We start from the raw sequence: 25,373 nt of genomic DNA, 5'->3' as shown, positions 1-25,373 counted from the left end.
TTATATCATGTGATTTGAAGCTGCTGGAACATTGGATAATGAGTCTTTGAATTTGTATTTAAATGGCTATGTTATGTTGTTATTTTATAGTCTGAAGAAGTTTTTCCGAAAGTGCTTACCTCTTTTTATATTTTTTATTAAAAGCACCTACTGCTGTTACAGCACAGTTTGTTTTTTTGTTTATTTATCTATGTTTTATGTGCTTTTGGTTTTTCATTTGTTTTTTATTTATACCTTTAAAATTAAAAATTATCGCATAATAAAAGATACTGCAGCATGGATCCATAAACTCTATATTATGTTACACCATCACTGCTAGTGAAATGTCAAATCATTGAGGACTGAAGTCAATAAATAATGGCAGGCATTTGAGTTTCAGACTTTATAACCTTCAGAAAATGCATGCTAATGCAAACCATATAATTTTAGCAACTTTATAAATTTCTAAGAGCAATATTTAAAATCTGTCCCTGATTTTGAGCCTTGCCCCCCATTAGATGGATGTATTTATGTATTTATTTTATTTATCCTTTGTAAACTGGGTTAGTCCCACTAGTCTAGTAGCTTATTAGGGGAGACCTAAGGTGGCATTTATATGGGAAATTTGACACTGAAGAACTTCCCCTACTCTTTGGAGCTACTAGATGGCACCGGAGGGTTCCTACAGCAGCAAGGAAGAGGCCTAAGGAAAGCAGTGGCAGCAGAGAGGAGGAGAGAAAGGCTATACAGACTTTGAAAGTGGAAAATGAGAACATGGAGAAAAATCTGTTCAATATTGAACATCAGAATGTCAACAAAGATTCTTGTGAAGTGGATGTTACAAATGACTAGTGTTTAGCTGTCTCAAGGAAGAAGGAAGTAAGTGAGTCTGTTGGAGTGGTGCAGGTACAGAACTGGCATCAGAAGGGCTTGCAGATAATGTTCTGGTAAAGATAATCGAGCAGGATAATCCAGGTAACAGTTTTGCTGTTTCATATGATGAGATGGCAGATAACTTTTTTAGACATGCTGAGGAAGGCAGTGTGGAAAAGGAGTCAGATGATGTGGCAGCACAGAATGCAGCAGTTAAAACTTACTGGTTTGGTAATGGTAGAAAGTAAAACAGGAAAGCAGCAACAAACTAAGGAGTCTGTTTTTTTGTAAGCAGATAATGCAGTGACTAAAACATATGCAACAGTGACAGCAGGCAAAAAAAGGAGAGCAGCAACTAACTGTATGAAACTGTTTTTAAAAGGAAGAGAAGACTAATTTTGAGTATAAGAACAAAAATAACACTGTAACAGATATTATGTATGGGACAATTTGGTAATTGTTCTGCATTTTAAAGCTCAAGAAATTCAGTCCTTTATACATAATGGGACAGATAATTTTTGTGGTTTAACATTTGAAATTGAGGGACTGATGATGAAATTTCTGGAATTGTGTAAAAAAAAAGACATTAATGCGTGGAACAATTATTTGTTTTGTGGTAGTCACTTAAATGTTAAAAAAATGTTACTTTGCAGTTTAGAACTGATGAACTGAAAGAAGAGGATGTTAAAATGCATGCAGATTTTTTTTTGTGAAACTGTTGAAAATATTGTAAAAGTTAGAGATGAGGGAAACTTATGGAATGGAGGGTGGAGACTGGTAGCTGTTTTGAAATGTGAAAAAAACATGGCGAAACACTTGCCAAGTATTATTTTTGTAGCTAGTCATAGAAGGATATTATGAATCCTGGCCAGCCCAGATCAGGTTTCTTTTGTGGAGACTTTTCGCATTTAATTAATGATTGTGACAAGATACAATGTAAGCAGTATGGGGAGAAAAGACATACAGAAAGAAGGTATGCGCCTGAATGCAGGTTGTGTAAAAAGGTACACTTTGGAATGGATTGTCATGAGCAAACAGTAAATAATGAAATAGACTGAGAAATAGAAGAAACATACACAAGGAAGGACAACAATAAACTGGAAGAGATGGTGAGCTAGGGGAAGAAGAAACTGTAGACGAAAAAATATGGAGGGGAAAAAAATGAGGAAAAAGTTTTCATGCAGGAAGAGCGGTCAGCAGAAAAGATTGTCACAAATACTTTTTGTGAAGTTCTAGTCAGTGAAAAATGTAATTCTGAGGATCAGGGTTATTTGTTCATAAACCCAGGAAAAATATTCAGTTGGCGAAAGAGTAAAGATAAAAAAAATAAAAATTTTAAAATAGTTCTCCTAAACTTGAAAAGAAGGCATAGCAACATTTTTAGAGTACTTTTAGTAAATGTGAACAGAATTATTAACATTGTAAAAGGGTAGAGATACTGGAATGGTGTACTAAATGTCATGTGGATGTTATTTTGTTAGAGAATGTTAAATTCCCGACAAGTAAAGAAAGACTGCAAACAGAAAATCTGTGGGGTGGAAATATAATACGGAACTTAGGAAGTGAAAGTTGTTCTGGGGCGGCTGTGTTGTAAACAAAATAAACTGTGAAAATCCTAGATGTAACATTGGTAAGGATGGTAAGGTTAACTGCTGTGGATGGTAACTAGCAAGAAAAATAGAGAATCTGTTTCATCAAATATTAAACTATGTTATGGTTAACATGAAAATCAAAATTGCAGGGGACTTTAATTGTGATTTAAGGGGGAGATGTAAAAAATGCAGGAAGTTGTCAAATATGGTAAATTATCTATGTGGAACAAACGTCACTGGACATATAAAAGGGGGCACTTGGATCTGACACTGATTATTTTGTGTTATCAGAAGGTTTGGGGCTAGCAAATGGTGATACAGTTGTCAAGGGTGTTTCTGACCATTTAGCAATATGCATGGAGCAATACAAAAGGGAATAAAAAGAATATGAGAAATTATGGATGAAATTGGAGAGTAGAAAGTATTGTAGTTATGGAAGGATCACATAACCATGAAGAACTTCTATAAAAACTGGTCTTAATGATGGATTGAATTTAAACATATAAAAAGAAATTTAAAAGTTTTTTTTTTCCAGTGGCAGAATAATGTAAAAAAGAAGAGGAAGTGAAATATGAGAAAATGTATATGAATGCATTAGAGAATTTAAAGAATAATACAATAGAATATTATGATATGAAAAATGAAATATATAAAACATGAGGAAAAAATAAGGCATTAATATTTATGCAGAGACATTATTTACAAGACTGAAAGGAGGCGGTATCTGTATTTTGTGACAAAATGGTAATGAAAGATATCTGTATAATGAGGGAAATGAAAAATATAAAAGGAGAGGTAAAAAGAACACAAAATGCTAATTATAAGTATTGTAGTACAGCATATGGAAAAGATGTATAAGAGTAAAACGATGGAAAATAAGAGATAATAGAAAGTAAAAACATTTCCAGAATAAGTTCAGGAAGAATATGAAAAATACATTATGATGACAGAATTGGATGGAATACTTAGAGAAAGTAAATAGTGATTCAGTATCAGGCCCAAATGATATAAGGTATGGAAGGTACAAAAAATTAGTGAGTTGGCAAAGAGAATGTTTTGTAAAGTACTGAATGAATGATTGAATGAGGGTTTGTTTATGAATAGTTATAGAATAGAATATTATTTTTTTATGGAAGAAAGATGAAAAGAATTAAATAAAAAATCAGAAACCAATCATAATAAATAATACAGATTATAAATGTTTATGAGAATAATGCAGAAGAGAATGGAAGGAAGGCTGTGGGATATTATGGAAGAAAGTTATGGTATAAAAGGGAAGGAATGTCAACAATTGTTATTGGTTGTATGAGAAATTGTGAATGATATTAGAATTAAAAGGGAGGATGTGAAACTTATGCCAGGTAATATTATCAAGGCATTTGGTTCAGCAGGACATGATGCTTTGTGGGATGTTATAGAGAAGTATGGAATAAGTAACTGAATTAGAAGAGTGCATATGTCAGCATATCAAAACAATAGAGTGAGAGTGTTAGTAAATGGATTTTTGACTAAAGAAATATGCATCAAATTAATGACTACATCTCTTTCCATAGAGACTGTATGGAGTAAAGCAATTAGGAAAACAGTTCTTGATCACACTAGCATGAACTGTTTCTTCTCATTTTTCTTGACATATCATCACTTGTACTATACAAAATGAGATAGGCCTGGTATTACAGTTATCCTGTATACCAGTCTGACTTGTAATTGCAGTTAGAAAAACATATCTTAAAATACACATACACAAAATATAATCCCTTCAACAAAGAGGAGATTGTTTTGGCATGGAGTACCCATCAGCTTGAGACTGTTGGCTCTGCATCACATAACGGGACCTCCACTCCATCATAGGAAGATATTATCTATGACACAGAGTACCAAGCACCTTGAGACCCCTAACTCAGACTATTTTCATATGTCCCAGACTTGATGTGTGCAGACAGATATATGTCATTCTGTCTGTAGTCACCTAAGCACAAGGTAATGACTGTGACCCACTACATCATCCCTTCTGTGTGAAATATCTGATGCACGGTGTGGCTGGACCATGCTCTAATGAGCACAGCCTATATTTGAACAGCATGCATCATAATTCCTCTCTGTGAAGCTGCATTGTCACTATGTGCTCATCTGGAAAAGGCATTGCTGATTCATCTGTGCTGCACTGTATTACCACCACTGATATCTGGTCGGGGGGGGGGGGTTGTATGGATGTTGTTTTTTTTTATTCCACCATATAATTCACAGTTGTTGGTACTGATGCACCTGCTGGCTGGTGTGTGCACGTGGCCAGATCTCCACCACATTATAGATCATGAACATGTTTGGAATATCTTGCAGGCTATAGCAGGATAGTATTGGAGTGCCTCCAAGATATGCTGAATGCTGAGAAGGTCAAACATATACACTACAATACTGCAGATTTGTGCATGTATGGTGTTATATTGCTATTCAGTTAGTCTCTGATTGACCTGTATGGGTGTTATAAGCCAGGGCTTCAGTGGGTATTCAGTGTCACCTGCACCAGAATATAAATGTGGGAAGGATTATTGCATTTGGAGAAACATGTAGCTGTATACATTAACATCAGCTATAGTACCAACTAGATCGCCCTGTGGAATTTCAGTATGTAAGAAAAAATGCTATAGCTGACAAGTTTGCCAGATATGTGAATCACATCAACTGACTTGTAATGGACATTTTGGTTATGACCCCATGACAGTCTCACACACTACTTGGTGGTTCATGGAATAGTAGCTCCTCCTGTTTACAAACTTTTATGACTGTGGGCTAGGTGGGGCCTGTAATATATTCCACCCAGTAATACAGAAAGGCAAGTGATGTTATATAAGGCATTTACTGGTGCTGGTGTGATGTGGTTGGAAACCATATATGATCCTCTGCATCTTGAAGCATTATACTGAGGACCTTTTTTAAAATATTTTAGAAATGGAGACCCATGAAGCACCTAACATGACCCCAGCTAGCTTCTAAATGGTATCTGCAAATTTTGTTATTAATGTGTGGCAGCTGACTGCAGAGATTTTTTTTCACTGAAAGAGTTAGTGGTGAGAGAAAAGTCACTGGCAGTGAGATTTTTAAGGATGTGAAGGAGATGAAATCTGCAACTGAATGCAATGTGTATATATAAATCATCTACTTTTTTCTGTTAGATTTTTCAGTATAATCATTTCAGTTAGGAAAAGTTCTTATTGTTGAGGGCACACTAATTGAAAGTCCATTTTCATAAGTTTCTCCCCTTTCCTAGAAGGGGTGAGACCCTTGGGGATTTTTTTTTATTAAGGGAGTGTATATATGGACAAAGCCTACATAAATGGGGTTAGGGGACTACACCTTTCAAAAAAGCTGAAATGTACAACTTTCATGGGGATCAAACTCAAAGAAATGAACTTGTAGCAAGTTGGCCCTTGACAGTGTGTGTGTGTGTGTGTGTGTGTGTGTGTGTGTGTGTGTGTGTGTGTGTATGTGTGTATTTTTTTTTTCATTATAAGACTATCTGCTTGTTATGACCCATGACTTTGAAATTGCTTCAATTTAATACTTACGTATTTTAAGTAAGTGGTAAAATGGCATTACATAACCAATGTATCCTTTTATCATTACGCTGCCATATCCTATTACAGTAATCTACATTCACAAGGAACTCTGAACTGCAGACACACAATTTACTTTTGTTTTGTTTTGTTTTTGTTGACATTAAAGACCACAGCAATGATGACTAGTTGATTTGTTTTTCAAAAAGAAGAAGAAGGAGATGATTTTGTTGCTGTGGCTTTTGTTTAAACACAGATCAGAGCAGGCACATCATGCAGTTGTCATATATATGATGTCTACCAATAGCATTTATGTGTGGCACCTCATACTGTGATGTGGATGACAGTGCACTAACTGCATTACAATAATGACACACATTACATTATGGTGCACGATGTGACAACAAAAGGACATACATTGTCTCCACAGTCTGCCTATTTGGCTACATCTAAGATGTTGCTTCTGCATCCTGTCACCCAGGGGTGCCCAATATCTTCCAGCCAGTCCACTTCCTCTTTAACTCCCACCATTTACTCTGTCAGCCTATTCCAAGGCTCTTCAATCCTCTCAGCACAGACTAAGGGGAAACCCACCCAATTAAATTTAATGATCTCTCTTCTATCCTTTTGCCTGAGTTATACCCTTAATCTTTTCTCAGGTACCATCATGTGCGCATATAGCAGACTCTATACCTTTTGTGTTGCTGTCTAATTAAAAAAAAACATATACTAAGTCCTATCAGATGCAGTATATATGACTGATCATGAGGTAGGATCATTTAAATGTGTGATTTATTCCAATATTAACAAGGGACAAGAGCACACTGAAAACTGACACAAAACAGATTTTTATACTTTTTATCTTCTTTAATTGTTCTTTCATTTTAAGTTAGTATTCTCATAAAATTTTAATCTGTTAAATTATCCAGGTAATTGTGATATGTCCTACTAGGTTTAAATCCAGGACCACTGAGTAGATGTTTGATATTATAGATACAATCCTTCTACTTTAGACCATTCTTTATGTGAAACATAGTTGTCAAACGTCCTGCACGTCTTTTAAAATAAAAGTGACAAAGCTTCTTATTAGAAAGATCCATTGATATGTGCACTGTCTACTTAACTATTTTTTAATTTTTCTGTGCACTCAGCCTTAAAGGTGTAACAATAGTTACGCTTTGATTGCCCTGACACACCAGATACATATCAGTGTTTACATATTGTACAGTTCTGCTATATGCAGGTCAGTTTGTGATAGTTACGTGCTTAATTCTCCATTTGTTAAGAAATTATCTTTTAGCATGAAACACAGGGCAGTGTAGCAATGAGAATAGGGGATTGGTGATGGTGATGTGTATATAGCAGTAACATTCGGTACAACATTGTATTACCCTAAGGACAGTTAGTGAGAAATGTTGATTCAACTCTGCTTTGCATTTTATGCCTCTAAGAAAATGCAATGGATGAATATTGTTTTTGTCTTTTAAGAATTCTAAGTTCCTCCATTTCTACCAATTGTTCTTCCTGTCTCATATAGCTGAACCCATGTATTTTGGTACCAGTTCAGCCACCCAGACAAGCTATTCCAAATGATCAAATTAAAGATATTATGAAAGGAATGTTATAAAATACAGAAAGAAATACATCTAGGCATTAATGCATATTGCAACTGTAGCTATTTTGATGCCATGCCAGAACTGGATTATCTAGTTAATCAGAAATGGTCATATGCTATAATGGATTCACTTTGGATGCTTGAAATATCAAAACATCGAACCTCTGAATAATAAAGACCAGAGGAAGGAAGTTTTGAAATCTCAAACCAAGAAAAAATAAACCTCCAAAAGGTAAAAACTACTAAGTTCACTTCTTTGCAGGGGGGCAAGCCCCTCTGCACCCTCCCACACCCATTGCTACTTAAATATACCAACTCTGAGATTGCACTAGAGTGAAGAGAACAGTAAAGTTCCCATTCTGCACTATATGACTATCTCCACTGAAAAGGCTCCAGATTTCAAAACTTCCATCCTCTGGTCTTTGTTATTCAAAGGTTCAATATTTTGAGATTTCAAGTATCCAAACTGAATCCACTATAATACATGCTTATTAAGAAACAAGTCACAGAGTTTAGCTATGTACAATACCTCCACTATGTTTACATGTATTTTTTATTTCTTATATTAGGATCTGGTTTCATTTAACTATAAATATATATATATATATATATATATATATATATATATATATATATATATATACACATAGATTTGGTTTCATTTAACTATAAATATATATATATATATATATATATATATTTGGTTTCATTTAACTATAAATATATATATATATATATATATATATATATATATATATATGTATACACACACACACACATATATATATATATATATATATATATATATATATATATATATACTATAAATACCTCACAAAGGGGATTATCGGCCTCAAACAGATGCCCTACGCAGACCATCTCAAAAAAAATCCAGCTTTACTTTACTCCGTCGCATATCGCCTACTCAGAGGTGTACTCTGCCTAACATACAAAGCTATGTCAAACCCAGAGCTGTTGGACATGCTCCACTTAAAGAAGTCCCAATCCTTCCGAACTACATGCTCTAGGGACCTAAACTTTGTCACCACAATAAACAGAACATGTCAGAGTGATAAATTTCTGTCCCAGAGACTTCCCATACTCTGGAATAAACTACCTATCTATATCAAACAAAGCTCCTCATTAGTACTCTTCAAGAAAAATCTTGATGATTGGATGGGAAATAGGAAATTCACCCCGGGGATCACTTCTGTGGCTCTGCTCGACAGTGGCACAGGAAAATAATTTTCTTGGGTGGCAAAAGCCAGGATACCTTTTTGACTGGGCTTGTATAGGCCCTAGGGCCGATAGCCTAGTACCTACCTACGAACCTATAAAAACCTTACACTCCTGTAAAAAGATTAAGTCAACAAGAAGTTAACAAGAAATGCCATGATATTAAGCCTCTACAAAACAAAGGCAAAGCTGCAGTTCAAGTTATTGAAGAGAAATACCAGTAATTTATTTGCACAATGATTTTTTTTAAATATGTAGTTATACTGTAGCAGAGAGTCCATCTGTTATTAAAGAAGAAAATGTCTTTCCAAACTCATAAACATGTTGAATTATGTTCCGAATAAAACACATTTTATAAAATAAACCAGCATTGCTACTATTAGTTCAAATTCAAAATCCATCTCCTAAATTACTATACTGCTGATAAACCTAATGAACAGAACAGTAAATTAAAATAAATATCAATGTAAAATAAATGATTATAACCGTGATAAGAAACTGTACAGATGAAATAAATGTGCAGAAATGTGTTTGCCATTGAATAACTCAATACTAAAATATAAACGTAAAAACAACAACTAAAAAAGTAGATAAAGTCATAAGTGAAGTGGCAAAATTATAGTTAAATAAACAGCTTGTGGAGATTGGGTAGAGATGGGTGGAGAAATGTGAAGACTGATAGAGATGGGTGAAGGCTGCTAGACTAGTCAAATAGAATTTGGTATATAATTCTATTATTTGTAAATACTGTGAATGTTGAACTTAAAACAATGTGGCAACATTGTCATCTGCTGTAAAGAAAGCTAAGTCAAGCAATTCTTGTTGGTTCTTTGAAATTAAAATTATTTCATCACTGCCTTTGATATTTTACAAGTTGGCTCCAGTCTGGCTGGATAGGGGCTTCCTGCCTATTATTTTAAGGCTAAAGTTAATGACCAGAATTTACAAGTAGAATGTCCTTTATTGCTCTAAGTATAAACAAATGTAAATGCAATTAATGTGTAGCCTGGGAACTCCAGGAAGGGTGAAAATATGATGCAATGTTTATTAGAACTGGAGTTTCAATTTAAACAGTGAGAACCAGAGATTAAGCATTTTTGTCTGACTATTCAACTTAGCACTGTCTTGCTCTATGTAAGTAAGTTATTTTAGAAGTATGTTTTCTTGTCGCAATAGCTAGGAATTAGAAAAAGATTAGACTAAGTGTTTTTCTGTTATGTCAGAACTGTACTACAAAATTATTTTAAGTTTCTGTGTGATCTCCAAACTCTTGAATGGCACTGTGGTGTAGTAGTATTGTCTTGTGTTTTTAGTATTCATTATTAAATATTTTTAAACCCTTTTCAACTCTGGCTGGTTTATGTAGAGATAAATTAAGCTCTAGAGTACATTGCGTGCTTATAAGTGATCCTGTAATAAGCCCTTCCAATAAGCCTTGATTGCTTAAGTTACACTACTACTGGATAATAATATTACACAATAATAATTGGACACCCTTTTTAAGGGCCTTTTGGTAGCTGATAATTATTATCTGGTGGTGGCAGGAATTACTACCGCATAGTCTGGGCATAGGGGCACAGCTGGAGAATCTGTGTCAGTCTTTCCCAGGAGTGTCTGTGAAGTTGTATAAATACTTATCTCTAAGTGTGTGTGTGTGTGTGTGTGTGTGTGTGTGTGTGTGTGTGTGTGTGTGTGTGTGTGTGTGTGTGTGTGTGTATGTGTGTGTGTGTGGGTCAGCTGTTTGGGCAGGGAAACGAAACACTGGTTGGACAGAGAGGGTACTGGAGGTTTTAGCTTGCCAGCTAGGCTGAGATCTGGACACTATAGTTGTGCCAGTGGGGAGTCTTATTGGGAACCTGGGGAGCAAGGAAGCGACCAGCTCCGGACTGACTGTGATCTCTGTGTGCTCTTAAGGGAAATTGCACTTTACTGTGTGCATCTGTTATCCTTTCCTCTCATATATGAGATGTCCTCTCTGGTGTTAGTGGTGAGGATTGAGGCTCCTTGATTGCTGAGCCAGGGCACAGGCGTCACACAGCTATAAACCCTTCACAACATACCTTTCAATTTTCACTTCAAGAATTCTAGACAAAAGCAAAATTAATTGGGGGTTGAAGGTGGAAAATCAAGACATATTTTAAATACTGCTCTTACAAACTTGCAAACAAAACAGGATAAAGAGAACCAAAGTCTGTATGTGGTAAACAAATGTTCCAAAAACAAGCAAGACAACACCCTGGCCACCACGCTGATAAACATCCATCAAGCAACTGTAGTAAAAACAAAATTTACTTTAATAAAAACACACTTTAAAAACATATCCAATAAACTTGTATAGCAAATACATAAATGAGGGATAAGTACTTTCAGGAAGTATCCTTCATCAGATCCTAGCAATAGAGAGCAACTAAAAGTATATAAAAAGCAAACAACCAATCAAAATAAGTGTATGAGCCTACACCCCTTCAGAGTTGGCCTATAAAACAAGTCCATTCAAGCCAAGATATTCATCATCTTAGAAATCAGCTATCCAATAGGATTCTAACATTTCAGTTTAATTTACATATCTTGCCTTCTTTCAAGATCCAACCAGATCTAACAGATGAATGCACACCCTTCAAACTAACATTGTTGTTTATACACTTTATTTGATCAGATAGTTGTTTTTTATTTTTGTTTTTTATTTTAATAATGGAGAATTGTATAAAAGTTTCTCGGATACATTTTTAAAGTACGTTTTTATTAAAATAAATTTTGTTTTTACTACAGTTGCTTCATTGATGTTTATCAATGTGGTGGTATGCATGGTTGTTTTGCTTGTTTATGGCTCTTATAAACTTAGTAAATTGATAGAATAACAGGTTTTGCATTTGCATGCACCTCTCGCCCATGCCTCTTGTACTCACCCGAGATGTCCATATCTTGGAGAACAGGGAATGCTCCAAATAATGGATATTTCAGACTTTCTTATATGTAACTCCACATTTAACTCATTCAGCCTCAATATTCTGGGACTTTCAACTGAGTACTCTTATCTGTTTAGAGGCAACAATTATCCAGGGCATAACCTCTCTACCCCAAACAATCACTAATGAACACTAAAGACTATCTGATTTTTTTTTTTGAAACAGTGAAGTGCATTTGCATTCCAAGTTCTCAAGGAAGATTCAGCTAAGCTCTGCAGCTTTATTTAAGTTAGCAGAGCCGTTCTCATTTTTACCCAATGCTGGGAGTTATTTGTGAGGGCTATGGGTTATTGCATACGGAAATTCTTGGATAGTGCTGCTTCTAGGTTTCCTTAAACTAGAATTTAGTCATCTCTCCTCTCCATCTTGCTACACATACTCCTTTAGTGCTACATCTACTTAATGGGCTACACTGCTGTACACCTGAGAAAGGGCAGAGGTTATAAGGACTTCCCCTTTATTTAAGTAATAGTAGGGAATCTTAGACTCAGCTGTGAAACACAGTTGGTCTTTCTGGTTACTGCATTGCTCTCTGTGTTGTACATTTCATTTGCTCCACCAGTGCCATTTAGTAATCCCACATTCCTCCTTCCCTTTAGAGGGATTATATTAATTCTGAATTGTCCCTAGCTGGATTGTACTAGAGCATCTCTAAATACTTCTCTTACAGTCTGTACTTGCCAAAATATTTGTCTTCCTTTATTTCAGTTGTTTAGCTTCATCAGGGAAGCTTATCTTTCAGTGCCACAGATTGTTTATTTTATTGAAATGGGGTTACATTCATTAGAGGCCCCACTCTACTCAGGCTCATTCCTCTTGGGCTCACTCAGCTTCCCTACCCTATCCCCAATTACCACACACCCCCTCTACCTCTAGATTTAAGCACCCACAAATCCTTCCACCAACCACAACCAATCACAGCATACATCTAATATATATCCTTCAACCAAGAGGAGCTGATATTATATAATTCACTCTTTTTTGCTACTTTACCAAGCAAAAGTAACTTATGCTTACTTATACCTGCAAACATTTTAATCCATTATATCTTACTAGTAGTTATACACTATATGTTTAAAATTACATTATTCTAATGCTCTCCTAGTCATACTTCACCACTTTCTAGCCTATCTCACCAACTATCAAATCTTCCCAATACAGAAATGTACCTTACTCACCTATGCACATTATTGAACAAATCCCCAGCCCACCTCTCCCTTACAACATTGCTCATATGCTAATAGGTTCATTGGTAAAGACTAGGCTACCAGGCTCCAGACTATTACAAGCCTAACCAATAACCAGAAGTCAGAATCAAACCCCGTACATTGTATCTGTGAGGTTAAGACCTTAATCATTAGGCGAACCCTCCTCCTTTATATGAACACTCAGTGTCTTTCAATCATCCACTGTAAATCTATTCAGCTACAAATATGTAAAACTGAGCTATTCAACCACCAGGGCACCAATAAAACTAAAGCAAAAGCTTGTTTGATTATACACTTTCTTACACAAAGGAACCAATCAGGTAATTAGTAAAGAGATTCACCCAAGCTATGGCTCCCTCCATCAGCAACTGTACCCCGACCAACCACACCCAATGCCCACAATACTAGCACACACATATCCTCCTAGCATAACCTCCACTTGATAAATATGAACCTGAGAATCATGTGTAATAAAATCCATGTCATCCACACCCACCCCACTGTCCACTCCCCTGATACAGTCATTGCTAAAGAAACCTGGATAAAACCAGAAATACCTGATGATGATATCACCCCTCCAGGATTTAATGTAATCTGCAATGACAGGATAAACAGACAAGTGGGAAGTGTTCCAATTCTGTATAAAAACTCCCTAAATATAACCCTACTTAAAGAAGAGATTCCAAAATGTAACAATGCTGAGATCATTCTAGCAACACTAAAAATTAATAATAGTGAAACAATCTGTATCTCAGCTTTATACATCCCACCAGGTAACAACATCAATACTGCCAAAAATCTCCTTCACAGGAGATCTCATAATGCCCAATATGAAACCCTCATCACAGGGAAATTAAACATATACTGGTAGCTTTAGAAACAGTAACAGAATCCATACTTTCATATGAATTTACTCAATTAATTCCATTCCCCACTAGAACAGACAAAAGCTCAAACAGGCAGTCATCCTTAGACTGGATGCTCACCAATAAACCAGGCAAAGTAATTGCACCTGGATGCCTACCAGACACCGTAAGTGATCACCAGCCACCATATGCCATCAGAAGCTATAATATCCAGTACAAACAAATTATATACAACCAAATATGAAATTCAATAAAGAAACTTTTATGAAAACACCATATTAGTATAACTCAAATATACAAAAATTCATGCCTTTAGACTCTGCAGTCTCCAACCTCAATGACATTTTCCTAAAAATCCTTAATGACTTAGCTCCATTCCACAATAAAAGTCAAATCCAACTCTGCACTATGGCTCACTTAGGACTAATGTTAGAATGTGACAAAGCATGGAATGAATGAAAGCTGTAAGCAGAAGACTCAAAACTCAATATAGGTAGTTAGACATCTAATAAACCTTACTAAATTTCATATCAAACTACATAAACCTACTATAGCAACCTTCAACACAAGCATAAAAAACACACTAAACTTTTCTGGTCATCCCTAAATTGGTTACTAAACCCTGGCCAATCTGATCCTCTTTCGCTAACAACCATTAACTACACTGAATCAATCTCCTCCTAGTTCAACAGCTACTTTACAGAGACTATACTGTCCTGATTAACACTGACCTGCCACTTCTATCTCTCTCCTGTAGGTTAAAAAATAAAAAAGACAGATGGGTGCACAAGTTCCAGGATAAAAAGGTGCCTACTCCTGGATTATGCACTGGTGTCAGGACTGTAAAAAATAACAATGTAGAATATTCAAGGCACAGAAACATTCCTGCAATGTCACTAGGCCAAGCTCAGGGGAGGATGACCCACTGTTGTAGAAGGAAGAAGAAGTCAACAGAAAACGCAAAAGCTGACAGGCCAAAAAAAAAAAAAAAAGAGCCAAAAAGATGACAGAGTGGGCTATTGGGGAAAAGGAAGACATTTTGTATTATTATTATGCAAGAAGCTCAGAAATTCCTGATAGAAGATATTCAAAAAAATAAGAGGAAAGAAAAATACTTGCACAAGAAAAACTATCAAAAGCTTCAAATGCAAATTTGTGTGAATGAATACAACAGATCGATGAAGAAATATTACGTAGACAAACAAACTTTGGGCTGCTTGGAAAAAGAAGCAACAGAGAAAGTGTGAAAACATAAAGAACAAAACCTAGAGATTTTTGAAAAATATAAAAAAACACAGGCATGGGAAAGAAAAAGAGGTCTGATATGGTGCAATATTTATGCAAAGCTGAAATCCAAACCAATCAATACAAAAAAGCAGCTCCATAGATATTTGAAGAGAAATGCAGGCAATGGCAGCCAGATAGGGAAAATTTCACAATACAAAAATATAAGATCACAAATGTGGAATGTAGTTAAATAAATAGAAGCTGAAATTATGGAGTACCTATGAAGTCAACTATTTAGTGTAAGAAAAATATAACTCAAGTTATGTCAAGCATGATGGAACAATGAGTCCCCAGATTAAGGAGAAACATGTGGAGGAGGAGATATCTGAAGAAGAAATATGGACGTGGGAAAGAAAAAGATTTAATATGGTGCAATAACTATGCAAAGGAGAAAACAAAACTAATCAATATAAAAAAGGCATTACCTAAGATATCTGAAGGGAAATACAGTCAAAGGCATCCAGATGTAGACCATTTCACAATAAAAAAAATAAGAAAATAAAAGTGGGAAATAGAAAAGAGTATTAGTAATGGAGGAATTAAAGAAATAGAAACTAAGGTTATGGATTACCTGCGGAGTGAAGGATTTAGTGTAGAAAATCCAACTTGTGTAACATCACAGCATGATGGAATAATGAGTCACGAAATGGGAAGCATCTGATGACTTAGCCACATGGTGATGCTCTGGAGCCTTCAGTAGGAGACTATTACAAAAGTTCAGTTGGATTTGAACAGGAAGTGAAGGAGCAGGAAACAGTGGCAGCTCTGACACAGTCAATGTTGCAGAGTGATTGGCAAATTGCTCATATGAAAGTGCAACTGGGACACAAGATGTAGCTGAAGAGAATATGTCACAGGAAGATGTTCTGGAACTTTCTTTAGAATGCACAGGAAACAGAGAGCAAAGACTGTGCCCTCATTGTGGAAGAAAATGATCTAAGGGAAGAGTTGTTTGATTTAATAGAGCTGGATAAACATTAAAGTCAATGAAAGACATAGGCAATATAAAGTAAATAAGACCCAAAATGTAAGATGTCTGACAGAAATTCATGTGATATAACAAAAGTAAATAGGATATATTACTGTGCAGCTAAATTAATAAGAGATAAAGTCTTACCACAAACATACATAGCAATAAGGGAAAGGAAAGGAAGAAATAAAATGCCATCATGAAAGCATTAAACAGAGAAAATTATAAAGCAGTTAAGACAAAAAGTGTCAGTGTTACAAGAGTATAGAAAAGGGAACAGATCAACAAAAGTACTTAGAAAGATAGACATGATAAAAGTAATGTGCAGTCTGATGTGGATATCCCACCACTGCCAACCAGTAATCAAGGAGCCTCAATCCTCACCACTGGCAGCAGTGGAGGACATACACTGGGAGGATGACAGGTACACACACAGTATTTCCGGATGCAGCTCTCTGCATCAAGTGCAATTTCCCTTAAGACCACACAGAGACCACAGTCAGTCAGGGGCTAGTTTCTCACTCCTCCTCCAGATCCCCAATAAGACTTCCCACTAGCACAGCTATAGAGTTGAGATCTCAGCTGAGTGACCAAGCCAAGACTCCTAGCACCTTCTCTGTCCAAGTGCTTTGTGTCCCTGCCCAAATAGCTGACACACACACACTTTGAGGTTTGATTTACACACACAAACACACACACACACACACACACACACATACACACACACCTCAGAAAGGCTGGCACAGGTTCGCTAGCTATGCCCCCTTCTGCCCAGACAATAAGGTAGTTATTACTGCCACCAGTCACTCCTTATCAGCTACTTTAAGGCCTTTAACAAAGGGTATCCAATCTTACTGTGTAATATTAATATTAATATAAATGATAGTCTGACCAAGAGCAAAGGTATTAGAAGTAACCCACACAGTGTCACCAAATAAATATGCAAGTACTCTCTAAACTTAAATATGTCTACACATATCAGCCACAATGAAAGGTTTAAATACATTTTATAATAAATAACAAAAGAACAAGACAATACTAAACATATATTCACAGTGACATCAGAGTTCAAAACCACAGGAAATATATAAAACAACATTGCAGGACAGTCTCAAATAAATAAAGAAAAATATCTAAACTAAGCTTCACTATATCCCTGACTGAATCTAAGAGAATTACTATAACCTAAGAACTTACTAATACAGCAAAGCAGATGTGGCGATTGGTTATTTTAGTTGTTGTCAGGTCCATGACAGAATGCAGAATCCTCAGTCTCACCAAGAAACTTCTCAAAAAAATATATAAAATATTACTGCTGGGATAGCTTGCAGAATTACATCACTTTTTGTCATCTCACCCTACTAGCTCCCAGGCTAAAACCTCCATTGCTAGAAGCTGGCAACATTTAACATCTACCTGTAAACATATACAGACCAGGGCTTCCCCTGAGATCTCTGGCAGATGCTGGAAGTCATAAAACAATTGCATTCCTTCATGCTTTCAAGACTAGTAATTAGTTCATCCTAAAGACAATACAGAAAGTTTCCTAGTACAGACATTGTGTCTCTTGCTGCATTTAAAACTGAAAGATACCATCCTTTATGGCCTAGCCATAAAGTAATTTAATTTCAGTTATTCTTCTGAAGTTTGCTGGACTGAAGTTAACCTCCTGTATTCCAGTTTCCACTGTTAAAATGTGTACATTTAAACAGTTACAATAGTGCATGTATATTTCTGTTCTCTTCCAGTAGGGCATACTTTGGATCCATTTTAAACACAAGCGTTATACAAATGCACACAAGTCTGTGCAAGCAATTTGATATACACATGACATACATTTCTAATACATTTGTAACACAAGTATCTTATATAAATCATTTTGATATTCACCATTGACATATAATTATTTACAAAATCCCAGCTAGCTGGGCTGGCAGTATCTCCTTTAGTCACTTGCAGTATCAGAAAAGATCAGGATCTATTGTATACTATTGCAAATAGTAAACTAAAGATATCAGCACAGATAGAAAAACTTAGAAGATACACATATGAATATAAAGGAAAAGTACAAAATACACAATTCATTGATGACCCCAAAAAGTTTTATAGAGAATTGGGAATCAAAGCAAAAGAAATAGACACAACACCAAAAAAGAATAAATAGACACATTTTGGAGAAATAGTTATGAAAACTCTATGGAACTTAACAAAAATACTGAATGGGTAGAATAAGTAAAAGAAAGAGTAAGAAGTTCAGATGTACAGGGTATGAAATGGAATGAAGTAATAACCAGACAAATTGAAAAAAAATTAAGAAAAGCTCCTGACTGGAAAACCTCAGGCCCAGATGCAGTGCCTACCTTCTGGCTAAAAGTATTAACATCTTTGCATGAAGATTTAACCTTAAGTAAGAACTACTTATATGTGCATCCCAAACAGACACCAACCTGGTAAATAACAAGAAAATGATACTTCTCCAAGAGTGAACTTGTAAGCCATCCTAAAAACTATCGACCAATAACATGCTTTCCAAAGATTTATAAACTATATACTGGAATTGATGCAGACAGAGATTATAGTCATTTAGAAGAAAACACAATCATGGCAATTGAACAAAAGGAACAAAAGCAAATCATATGGAACAAAAGATCATTTGTTGCTAAATAAAGTAATAATGGAGAATTGTAAAAAGGGGAAGAATTGAAGTATGGCATGGATAGATAAAAAAAAGCATTTGACAGCATCCCACATTCATGGATAAAGGAATGCTTACAGATGTATAAGGTACATCCTGCATTGATCAATTACATTACAGTGAACATGAAACAGTGACAAACCATTTTGCAAACAAGTCATGACAAAGCACAAATTATTATCCCAGGGATATAAACTCAAAGGGGGGATATTCCACTGTGATTCTTTGTCACTGTTGTTTTGTCTGTTTACATAACAGATTAGGTCTTGTTTATAATTTGCCTCCTAGAAAACAAACTTGCTTAAAGATTTCTCATCCACTTTTTTGGATGACTTAAAACTGCATAGTTCATTAAATGAGAAGTCAAAAGCATAACTACAAATGGTTAAAATCTTTTCAGATGATATAAGAATGACATTTAGTCTTGATAAATGCTTGAAAGCAACATTCAAAGTAGCAAAGTTGTAGTACCAAGAAAGTATCAGTCTAGGACACAAATGTGATATAAAGGAAAGTGAGCAGGAAAGAGTGTATAACTATTTGGGAATGGATGAAGGATTGGAAATAAAACATGAACAAATGCAAATAAGACACAGTAAGGAATACTTCAAATGACTAAAACTTATATTGAAAACAGCCAAGTCCAAGCTATAAACCAATTCACTCTTCTTGTCTTAATTTACAGTTTTGGTGTGATTAACTGGTCCCAAAAGGTATTGGATCAGCTGGATAGAAAAACAAGAAAAAATCCTTCATGCTTATCAAATGATATATAAAAATCAGTGTATTCCAAGAATGTATCCCTTGCTTTGAAGAAGATATGGGCCTCCTTGAAACTGATTATAAGTATAGCTCTGCAGTCATGGGACTGCATACATATCTGCTGACCTTGTCAGATCAAAATGTAGTGAAAGTTTTAAAACATGAGAAGAAGAAGTCTAAGATAACCTCTCTGCTTAGTTTAGCAGAAGCATTCAGATGTCAAGGGGAATGGAAATCAAACCAGAAGTAGACAAAAATCAAACAACAAAATCTTCCAAAATACAAAAGAAAGAATATAAGGCTAAATATCAGATGAGAAGGAAAGAAATATGAAATAGCCATAGCTATACTGGTGAGTATAGAAAACGTCTGAAACACCCTCATGTTGATCAGGACTTGATGCAGGAATGGTTAAGGAGAGGTGAATTTAAACCAAAAGATGAAAGTTTAATATTGGCTGCCTAGGATAGTGGACTACATACATATTAGTTTACAGAGTCTGTTGAACATGTAGGAGAAACAGACAAATGCAGGTTCTGTAAAACATAATTGGAAACAGTTAACCCAAAAATACCACACAAGACTCAAGCCAAGCAAACCAATTCCACAGCAGGTAGAAACCAGCGTCAGTTTATTCAAGCAGAATTCTCCACAATGGTTAAGCGCTTTCTTCCCTGTATCAGGACTTCTTCAGAACAATTCACAAACTAAAACATAGTCCTTATAAAGAATGACCTCACCCTTTTCAACAATTAAATAATTAGCACAATCCATCTAAACAAATTAACTTACTAAAAACACATAATATATATAAAACACACTATTATGTTACACATTACCATAAAAGATGCCATATATAACAAACAGCAATAGCAAAAAAACATTTTATTCAGAACAACACTATTTATCCTACCAGTGCCACTTATCAACCTAATATATGCTTCCGTTTTAATAAGCATAAAATATTAATATTTTCATTGATGCCAGGGGGCTGGGTGCCATTTACTCTTAGTTGACACCTGAGTTCACATATATCTAAGTGTACATCTAACACTCTCCCTTGGCCATCCTTAACTAACTGCTGAAGAATTAAAACATTTAAATTGTGTTGATTGCACTCTTGTAGGTTTCTGCTTAATGCATTCGTCATTTTTTGGTTCCTAATATCCAAAAGGTGTTCCTTAACCCTGTCTTTCAAACATCTACAGGTTTTCCCTACATAAAATGCAGAACACATTAGGCGCTTGGCTAAATAAACTACATTTTTGCTGTTACAATTATAATGCCCTGTTATATGTATATCCCTACCATTCAACCTAAGGCAGTCTTTGGTTTCCAGCAAATTACTACAGCAGATACGCATACCACATTTAAAATTCCCCTTAGTTCTAAAACAATCTGCCCCTTCTTTTATTCCATTGGATTCCAATAGATTTTTAAACGACCTGTCTCTCCTATATACTATCACAGGGGCCAGTCCAACTTTATTAATAATGTTATGATCATAATTTATAGCCCATTACCTTTGTCGGGCTTCATAACCTGAATATTTTTATCTCTAACAATTTCTAAAAGTAAGTCATATTCATCCTTATTTAAATTAAACCAGGGCTCTACTTTTTTTCTGACTTAAGGTTCTCCTAATTTCTGTTTCACAAACTTTCTCAAAACCACCAATATAATTATTACTAGGGGGATTAAATAGGCTAGGATTTTTCAAAACCACCTGACCACATGTAATTTCATTATTAAACCATACTTTGCAGTTGAGCTTCCGTACATATAGCTATAAATCAATAAGTGTCTGTGCCAAATTTAACCTTCTACTAGGAACAAAAGTAATTCCTTTAGATAGCAAATTGGCATGTTCCAAAGTTAATGTCCTGCTAGAGAATTATATATCCTAAAATCACCAGTACTGTTATTAATAATTTCTGATACAAGCATCTTTTCATCTAATAATACCTTTAAAATATCAAAATCATTCTCATCATTTAAACAACATTCTGAAAGAATTCCACATTGCATTTCACAATTCATTAAGCCTCTCTAACATTGTGAGTTTTAAATGACTGACTCTGCTCAGCACTGTTCACTTCACAATTCAATAGCATATCAGTGCATACAGTACTTACATCAAACAGTTCATTTAATGCAATGTCCACTTAGATATATGTGAACTCAGGTGGCAACTAAGATTAAATGGCACCCAGCCCCCTGGCATCAATGAAAATATTAATATTTTGTGTTTATTAAAACTGAAGCATATATTAGGTTGGTAAGTGGCACTGGTAGGGTAAATAGTGTTGTTCTGAATGAAATTATTTTTGCTATTGTTGTTTGTTATATATGGTATCTTTTATGGTAATGTATAACATAATAGTGTGTTTTTTATGGGTTCCCTACATTAGAACGACAGCTCAGAAGATTGACACTGAAATCACCGACGCCAGAAGAACGAAACCTCAAAAACACGAAAGTTCACATGCCCAACAAACCACAATCCTGACACTTAACAAAACAAAAAGTTCACTGTTACACACAACACAAGCACACCAACAACCTAAAAACCTACACTACACCTTACACAAAACTATCTATGCACTAACCTTAACCCAAACCCTAACCCTAAGGTCTGACACTACCGCACACTTACCTTACCCGCACCCTAACCCTAAGTCCCTCACTATCGCACACTTACCTTACCCACACCCTAACCCTAACTCCCTCACTATCGCACACTTACATTACCCACACCCTAACCCTAAGTCCCTCACTATCCCACACTTACCTTACCCGCACCCTAACCCTAAGTCCCTCACTATCGCACACTTACCTTACCCGCACCCTAACCCTAACTCCCTCACTATCACACACTTACCGGGTCGTGCTCACAAGTTACCCCTGTCGGTGTTTTTGCTGTCGGGATTACGACTTGTCAGTCATCTGCTTCATCGGTCTTCTGGCGTCGGTGTTTTGCATGCCGATTTTCCGAGCTGTCGGTCTAACATAGGGAACACGTTTTTTATATGTTATGTGTTTTTAGTAAGTTCATTTGTTTAAATGGATTGTGCTAATTATTTAATTGTTGAAAAGGGTGGGGCCTTTCTTTATAAGGACTGTGTTTTAGTTTGTGAATTGCTCTGAAGAAGTCCCGATACAGGGAAGAAAGTGCTTAACCATTGTGGAGAATTCTGTTTGAATAAACTGATGCTGGTTTCTACCTGCTGTGGAACTGGTTTGTTTGGTTCGAGAATTGGAAACAGTGACACATCTTGTTGCTGGGTGTGATACACTTATGGCAGAGGGCCTGCATACTGAAATGCATAATAATGTGGCAAGACCTTTGCATTGGGGATTGTGCAAACATTACAATATTGAAGCAGCTGAGAAGCTTTGGAAACATGAACCACAAAGCATTATAGAGAATGATGAAGTTTATATCACATGGGATCACCCATTACCAGCAGTTCAGAAAATAGATCAAGAAAAACAGATACAGTAGTCCATAATAAGAAGACAAAAGTAGCATTTATCATTGAAATGGCTTCAACCCAGTAATTACAGTGTCTTACTTACAGAGACACACAAAGTCATAAAATACCAGGATTTGCAGGCAGAAATGAGAGCAATGTGGAAGAAAGATACCCAGACAGTTCCAGCAGCACTAAGACAATGGGTCTCATAAAAATGAATCTACAGTCATATTTCAGTATACTACAATACATGCAACTCTGTATGAACTGCGGAAGGGGTCAGTTCTGGGCACATTGTGGGTGCTGTAAAGAGCACTTTTGACTAAAGTCATAGATTAAACAAATTATAATTTCATGAACTTTAATCATACCCTGACTTAGGAATGGGGTCCATTCCCAGAATGGTATTAGAAACTCAAAAGTCCTTGTAAAATTAAACCAGGTCAGACTATACCTACCTCTACTATAAAAAAGCTCCTACTTAAATTGAAGCATACCACTTTGGCTGCTGACAAACTCCCATCAGAATATATAAAACTAGCTGCTGATGACATTGCTTTTCCCATTTCTCTCCTGGTAAATAGCTCCATATCTGATCAATATGTTCCTGCCATCTGGAAACATTCCTATATTATTCCTTTATACAAATGTGGGTACATCAACTGACTTTGACAATTATAAACCCATAGCTATCCTCTCCCCACTTTCAGAAATCCTTGAAAAGTATATGCACATGCAACTCATATAGTATCTCAGCTCCAATAACCTACTCCCCAAAACACAGCATGGTTTCAAACTCCCATCACAGTACATCCACTGCCCTACTTCATCTTAATAACACTATAAATCAACTTAGAAATAATAGTAAACTTGTGTCAACAATGTTTTCAGACAATCAATTTTATCTAAAGCATTAAACACAGTATCAATCAGTATTTACTCTCTGAACTTGCTCCCATCAGGCATTCACAGTACTCCCTTACAGAGCACCTTAGCTGTATGTCTGAATAAAAACAAGCAGTCAAATGGCACCAGGATTATTCTCCATTTCAACCTGTAACCCTAAGAGTCCCAAAGAACTCAATGCTTGCACTACACCTCATCAATATCTTACTGCTACACAACATAGAAGCATTCTCCAATATACTAATGATTCAATGTTAATATGCGAAAACCCGATGCTCTCTCTAAACTCCTGGAATTTACCCAAACTTCTTTTACCTCTATTGAAACCTGGCTAAAAAATAAATATGTCTTCTCCTTAACCCTAACAAAACAAAATTAATGCTCTTCACCCCAAAACAATATGTTGTGTCTTTCGGCTTTTCCCGGTTAGTGGTCGCCACAGCGGAACTCCGGACCGCTAATGATTAGCAGTGGATTTTTAAGTGCCGAGTTGCCAGCTCTGATGCACAACCTTCAAGGAAGGTACGCCCATTCATGCATGTCTCCACACAGAAGACGCTTTAGCTGAGAATCGAACAGGACAACGTCTTACTGTGAGGCGACAACGCTACCTCAGCACCATAACAAGCAAAAACAATCTTTCCTAATTATGTCAGGAAACAACACTAACATAGACATAGACACAGTAAACTTGTAGGAGTTGTCATTGTCAAAAATCTCATATTTGACTACCATATCTTACAAACCATAAGAAAGACCAGTCAGTAGTTGGGCTCCCTCTAAAGAGCCAAACAATACCACATAGACTTAACACAGCAAACATTAGCCTCAGCCTAAATTACTCCCAGCTCTTCTTTATGCATCACATATCCTAACTAACCTAAGTACCACTCTTGAATCTAAACTAGCTTCTTTCTATAACTAATTTGCTAAATTTTCCACTAACTCAACACATAGAAGCCACCACTGTCAAGCCCTGAGACAACTTAACTGACTTGAACTAAGCTATGTCCTAAAATATTCACTGTTAGTATCTGCATATAAATGTATTTACTACCCAGATAAATGCCCCAAACTAAAAAATATCTCTTTGCCCTATACCCCTTCAAGGAACCAATGCTCTGCCAACAAGTTCTTATTAAAAAAAAACTAAGTCTAATAACTCAACCAGAGACTCACTTTACTTTTGTCTCAAAAATATGGAACACCATCCCATAACACGTCAATCTCACTGACAAACTACCGCGCTTTAAAAGCCTGATCAAACTACATCTGAATAAATCCTGGTCAGGCTCATGCACAGCACCAGGCTGACTCTCGAATATCCCAGCATTTCTTCCATCTTTCTTCCCATCTTAAACTACTCCCTTTCTAATCAAACACACCTC

The sequence above is a fragment of the Protopterus annectens genome, chromosome 4.part1 (assembly GCF_019279795.1).
Source record: "Protopterus annectens isolate FY-2018-M chromosome 4.part1, PAN1.0, whole genome shotgun sequence".
Classification (NCBI taxonomy): Eukaryota; Metazoa; Chordata; order Ceratodontiformes; family Protopteridae; genus Protopterus; species Protopterus annectens.
Note: the sequence above shows the minus strand (reverse complement) of the source record.